The sequence below is a fragment of the Octopus sinensis genome, linkage group LG3 (assembly GCF_006345805.1).
Source record: "Octopus sinensis linkage group LG3, ASM634580v1, whole genome shotgun sequence".
Lineage (NCBI taxonomy): Eukaryota > Metazoa > Mollusca > Cephalopoda > Octopoda > Octopodidae > Octopus > Octopus sinensis.
In genome coordinates, this window is record NC_042999.1 from 12,342,372 (window position 1) to 12,349,526 (window position 7,155).

Genomic DNA, 7,155 nt, shown 5'->3' on the forward strand with positions numbered 1-7,155 from the left:
ATTGGAGTTAGGGTGCTGTGATGTTGGGGTAAATTTTAGGCTTTTTGATAAAATATTAATTCCTTCTACTGAGAGAGTTTTTTTTTGATAGGTTAATTATCTTCCGCTTCTCATCTCCAGTTTGTGCCATCTGGTGTTGAGAACTCTGTCTGTTGGATCTAAAAAATGATTTCCTAAAGTTTTCTTTTTATTACTATTTATATATCCGAGGACATTTTTTCCTGTTAACTTGTCCTCTTTTGTATTCATTTTGTACATTTGTTGTTCTGGATTGTGGTTGTTTCTTTCTGTAATTGTATTTTAAGATGATATTTTTTATCCGTTGTGTATGTCTTTGGTTTGGGGGAGAGTTCAGTCAAGTCAGAAAGAAAACTTTGATTCTTTTAGTTGGATTATTTTGTTGCTGAAGTAATCTTGAATTGTCCTTATGGAATTGGTGACTATAATTTCCATATTTAGGTATTTGATTAATCGTTGTGATTTTAACTTTCTTCAGAAATGGGTTCTCAGTTGAGTACTTGTTTTTGAAATAAGATTCATAACTGGAGAACCAAAGAGCACTTTTCTCCCACCATTGAAGAGATGTTAATTCCTTGTTTTCACATTTTTCTCTCCAGAGTTTAATATTGTTTTCTCAGCCTTCAGATATTTCTGAAATTTCTGAAAATCTGAAATCGCAATCCGACTATGTATGTTGGGGACTTACCTTCCTTTGTCAGTCACTTAAGACAGTGAATTTGTGGCTTTGAGTTAGTTTAAATCTAATCTTTAGCAAAAACGGTGCCAGTCAGTACCCTCTGTCGCTTTTGTGACATCTATTAATTTTACCTTTAGGTTCTAATTGGTAATAAGACACCCTTTTTTAATTTTTTATAACCTGCTTATCAACCACATGTGTTGCACCTTGGGCAAGTGTCTTCTGCTATAGGCTTGGGCTGACCAAAGCCTTGTGAGTGGATTTGGTAGATGGAAGCTGAAAGAAATCCGTCAAAGATATATAGGTGCAGGAGTGGCTGTGTGGTAAGTAGCTTGCTTACCAACCACATGGTTCTGGGTTCAGTCCCACTGCATGGCATCTTGGGCAAGTGTCTTCTGCTATAGCCCCAGGCCGACCAATGCCTTGTGAGTGGATTTGGTAGATGGAAGCTGAAAGAAATCCGTCAAAGATATATAGGTGCAGGAGTGGCTGTGTGGTAAGTAGCTTGCTTACCAACCACATGGTTCTGGGTTCAGTCCCACTGCATGGCATCTTGGGCAAGTGTCTTCTGCTATAGCCCCAGGCCGACCAATGCCTTGTGAGTGGATTTCGTAGACGGAAACTGAAAGAAGCCTGTCGTATATATGTATATATATATGTATGTATGTGTATGTATATGTTTGTGTGTCTGTGTTTGTCCCTCTAGCATTGCTTGACAACCGATGCTGGTGTGTTTACGTCCTCGTCACTTAGCGGTTCGGCAAAAGAGACTGATAGAATAAGTACTGGGCTTACAAAGAATAAGTCCCAGGGTCGATTTGCTCGACTTAAGGCGGTGCTCCAGCATGGCCGCAGTCAAATGACTGAAACAAGTAAAAGAGTAAAAGAGTATGCACTACACCCTCAGACTCTACACTCTCGGAGTGGTTGGCGTTAGGAAGGGCATCCAGCTGTAGAAACACTGCCAGATCAGATTGGGGCCTGGTGCAGCGATCTGGTTCGCCAGACTTCAGTCAAATTGTCCAACCCAGAAAGCAGACGTTAAACGATGATGATATGTGTGTGTGTGTGTGTGTGTGTGTGTGTGTGCGTGTGTGTGGGTATGTGTGTGTGTATGTGTGTATGTGTGTGTGTGTGGGTGTGTATTTGTGTGTCTGTGTTTGTCTCCCTAACATTGCTTGACAACCAATGCTCATGTGTTTATGTCCCTGTAACTTAATGGTTTGGCAAAAGAGACCAATAGCATAAGTACTAGGGTTATAAAGAATAAGTCCTGGAATCGATTTTCTTGACTAAAGGTGGTGCCCCACATGGCTGCAGTCAAATGACCGAAACAAGTAAAAGAATCTCTTATTATAAAAGGCAGATTTTATCTGCCTCCCTTTGTCAGTTATAGAAATCTACAATATAGGATTTCTTCAATTACAATTTACCTAGCATTTTTAAGAGTAGAATGCATCGGGTCATGCCAGGTCCAGTTTTTAAAATTTCAACCCCAATTAAGCAAAATTTACAGAAAACTCACATTGTGGTGTATGAGTCAAATGCTTCTCTTAATGTGGGCTACAGCACTCGCACACACACACACACACAAAAAGGGAGCGATCTCATTCACTCACGCTATCACTTATTTCTACGACTTTCTCTTTGCAAGTAAAGTGAAACTAATTCGATAAAACGAGAGAAGTGTACCTTAAACAACTACTAAAAAAAAAAAAACAGCAAACAGAAACAAATAAATACATAACGATTTACTCCTCACACAATTTCTTCAATTAGAGTGTACCCATGATTTTTCAGAGTACTTCCAGTGGGTGATGCCATAAAAAATTTCTTTCAATTTTACCACCAATTAAGACAAAATTCGAGAAAACTCAATATTTTAACATTTCACTCCGAAAGCATTGATGTACATGTGTGCGTGCGTGAGTGTGTGTGTGTCATTCCTCACACACACGCATACACATACATATATGAGAGTGGCAAACACAAACGTTTCAAACAACTACATACAAACACGTGTGTGTTTGTTATTAGTAAAAAAGGCGCCAAAACACAACTCACTTATCATTCCAACACATTTGCTATAACAATACAGAAAAGGTAAATTGGTTTTTATTTTACTCTGTATATATTTTATTATATAATATTATATATAGATAGATGTATATATAATTGCAGTATGAAACAGTGTTTATGTATAAACAGACGACACTATATAGTTATTAATAAATGTATGCATCCGTTTAACCCTTTCGTTACCAAACCGCCCGAATTTACCTATTCATATTTAAATGAGAATATCAGAGTAAATCTCTTTAGTACATTCGTGAAAACACGTATTATACTTCGTAAAGAGTTCAACTACATTTTTGTACAAAAATCGAAGTGTAATTTTAATTCCGTGAATTATGGGAGATTTTTTTCCGAAATTTGTTCCTATTGTGTTTTCAAAATTTGTAATTCTGACAAAAAATGGATACGAATTTCATTATATCAAGCAGCGAGTCAGAATTCGAAGGATTTTCTACTGAAGACCTTCATAAATCTAACTCTATGACTGAAAAAAAAAAGCATCTTTATATAAGAGTGAAGTTGTGTGTCTGTCTCCTACGATTTAGATTCGTAACTACTCCCACATTTTGCGGTGTAGTTTAACCAAAAGCGTGTATCTTATAGTCGTGATTCATATCGAGCCCTTCTACGATGAGTCTACGATTTAAAAAAAATTTACTATCATATTTTTCCATTTTAATGCATTTTTTTCGCTTTTATATAAGGGAAGTAACTCTCTAAAAATATCTACGATGTGTCAACGATTTAAAAAAAAAATTTACCTTAATTTTTTTTCAATTTCTAATGCATTTTTTTGCTATTTTTTGGCTATAACTCTCTAAAAATGCTTATATAGTTATTTCCCTTACAACCCGAGCAACGCCGTGCGATACTGCTAGTTATAGAATAAAAGAATATGTATATATATATCATCATCATCATTTAACGTCCACTTTCCATGCTAGCATGGGTTGGACGATTTGACTGAGGACTGACGTACCAGATGGGTGCACCAGGCTCCAATCTGATCTAGCAGTGTTTCTACAGCTGGATGCCCTTCCTAACGCCAACCACTCTGAGAGTGTAGCGGGTGCTTTTACGTGCCACCGGCATATATATGTATATATATATATATATATATATCATCATCAACATCATCGTTTAACATCTTTCTCTCCCTCTAACTGGATAATCATGAACCTCCTTTACAGCAAGGCACCTGTTTCTATCCTTCTGTCACACTTTAACTTCTCATCACCTGGCACAAAGCCACCTCTTCCAATGACCTCTCCCCCTCCCAAAGGCTCTTTGTCTTGAGAGTTACCTGGTAACCCCCACTAGTGCTGATACCTTGTAAAATGCATCCAGTCCATACTGTAAACTGGTTGGCATTTGCAAGTGATTCCAGTTGTAAAAATCATACCAAAACAGACCTCAACAGTGCTGGTGCCTACTCTGTGTGTGTGTGTGTGGGGGGGGGGGGCAGTTAGGAAGGGCATCTGGTCATAAAAACCCTGCTAAAATGGACACTGAAGCCTGGGGCAATCTTTTATCTGGCCAACTCCTGACAAACCATCTAACCCATGCCAGCATAGAAGACAAATGTTAAATGGTGATGATGATGATGATGATGATGATGATGATGATGATAAGGATGATGACGATGATAATTTGTATTGAAATAAACTGGTAAATGATGTGGGATAAAAACTGACCATAAAATTATTAGTGTACTTTTATTTCTCAGTAAAACATTCAGTAAAGTTGGTGCCAAATGTGAGCTTTGGTGTGCAGATGACCACTGTGAAAAAAATTCAGAATTTTGGATAAGAAATTGTGTCTATGCATTTCATTTGCATCATGCATCAACTAAAATTATATAAAAATAAAATCATTCTCCAGTTTATTATATTTAAGAGCTGAACAAAACATATACTGTCTTGAAATTCCTATTGATTGTAATATTATTTCAAGTGATGTCTATGTAGAGTATAGCTAGTTATTTAGTTATCAACAGAAGCTGTTATGCAGTCAGAACATCTCATGATGTGGGAAGCACTACAGTGGTTTTCTATTGTCTTCTCCAGACAGACTTGAAACCTAATATTTCTCAGAGAAGATGAATGAGAATTAAAATGAATATTCCTTTTTCTAGGGAAAGTAGCAAGAGGACAAATGAAGTAACACAATGAGAATTTAGAATGGAATACTTTTGTCCACAATGTGGAAAAGACTCTCGAATAGGCTTCATATGCAGCTGAGCCACAACAATGATTCAAATGGCATTAGTCTGTCTGAGACACAGGATGTATTCTAGTTTGTACAGAAGAAACAGTCTGTTGCTCTCTTTACGAAATAAATCTCCTGAGTGTACTTGAACTTAGAACTGCAAGTTCACAAAATATTTGATACTTAATCTCTTCCTTCCTAATCCATTCTTATTTTCCTGTACCTTTCCCCAACCTAAGATTCATCATTGCCCACACATTCACCCATGTTCACCATTCACTACATTCTTCTCTATGCTCATTTCTAACCATCCATCACTCTCCTTTCACAGTCTCACAATCTCACCCACCCGGTTGTCCTTGATTCTCTGTCATTATTCCCTCTCTATTGAAGTGTGGAAAGGGCTTAACAGCAGTAGAAGAATGTGTACAGCATCTTATGTAGGTGATACTGAGGAAATTTTATGAAGAGCCGCTTGTGTCTATGCATAGGAGATAGAGAAACCAAAAACCAAAGGAAATTAAAAACCAGAAAAGAACAGCAAAATTATCTGTGAGAAGATTTCCAAAGATAGTTGCAGGAAATAGTAATAGTGAGATATGGTGGTGGTTGCAGAAAAGAAGGTTGAAAAGGGAGACAGAAAGTTTGTTAGTAGCAGCACAAGATCAGGCATTGAAGACTGACTGAATACATGCAAAGACAGACAAAAATCAGGTAGATTCATAATGTAGGTTATGTAAATCAAATGAGGAAAGTGTTACTCATATAGTAAGTAAATGTAGTATGCTGGCAAAGAAGAACACATATAAAGACATGACAACCTAGGATGAATAATCCACTAGGAGTTCTGTAGAAAGCTAGGATTTGACCATACTGATAAATGTTTTGAACATAAACCTAGTAAAGTATTAGAAAATAAGAAATATAAGACGTGGTATTTTAACATTCAGACTAGCAGAGTAATAGACACTAGAAGACCTGATTGAGTAGTAGTAGACAAAGAGAATAGAAAGTACCAGGTAATTGACTCTAGGTATAAAACTTAGTTTAGTGCAGCTCCAGAAAACAGTGTTATTAGGGACAGGTCACATACTTAGGAAGGTTCTTCATATCTAAAGTTACTTGTTGTAGCCTAATGATAGGAATTGTTCTTTTTCAACAGTTTAATCTGTTGTGCATATATGAAATAATAAAAATAATAATAAAGGGTGGAAGATCTGGCTTTCATTGTGCCAATGCTGATTGTGGCAGCTCTGAGCTTGAAGACCTGGGAAAGAAGTTGGAGGATGTTTCATCTTTTGAAAAGAAAAACGTCTTTGTGGTTGCCTGCCTGGAGCCAACTGGTCCTTGTGCTTAGTGTGAAGCATGAGTTATGAGTGCACTTTCAACTAGCTTCAGTCCTGAAAAGCCTTGTGAGCATGCACATACATGTATGTAACTGTAAATATATACACACATACTTACATTATGTGCACAAATACATGTCCATATCATTATGCACATGCTCATGGGTGGGAAACACATACACAAGCAGTGGTCTGTGTGCATGTACTCAAGGCTGTTTTGTAGAAGTGGTGGTGAGGGGTGGTAGGGAGGTAAGGGTGGTTTCAGATGAAATCGCACAACTAGATGTCTCTCTCTGAAGGTTATCGACCAAAATGGAAATATATTTTGTCTATTGATGGAGATATATCCATTATCCATAATCTGTAGCATCAGAGAGGGAAAGAGAGAATTAAAAATTTGACAGGAGTTGGAAGTTATTCGCCTATCAATAGACAGACAGAGAAATTATGTCCATTGGACCACAGAGGGAAAAAGAAGAGAACAGTTAGACATTGCGACAGATGAATCAAAATTTAATTCTCAGGTGTCACCAACTGTGCGATGGATTTGTCAAGAAGTTCATGGAATAAATGACAGAAGAAAATTAATAGCTGAAATGGTCTTTCTTTTAACATTACAATATTAAAAAAAAAAACCCAGCTTTGAGTTGTCGATGTTTAAAGATTAGTTGACATTCTGTTATTCATTTCATAGGTAGTTGCGTTCATTTATGTGACTGCTGGGAGACAGCCGGAGGCAGAAGAGAGAAAGAGAAATAGAATTTACTTTCCTGGGTTAATAAGTAGAGAGGGCAAAAGTGGTATAGTCTCTCAGTTACACATAAGAAG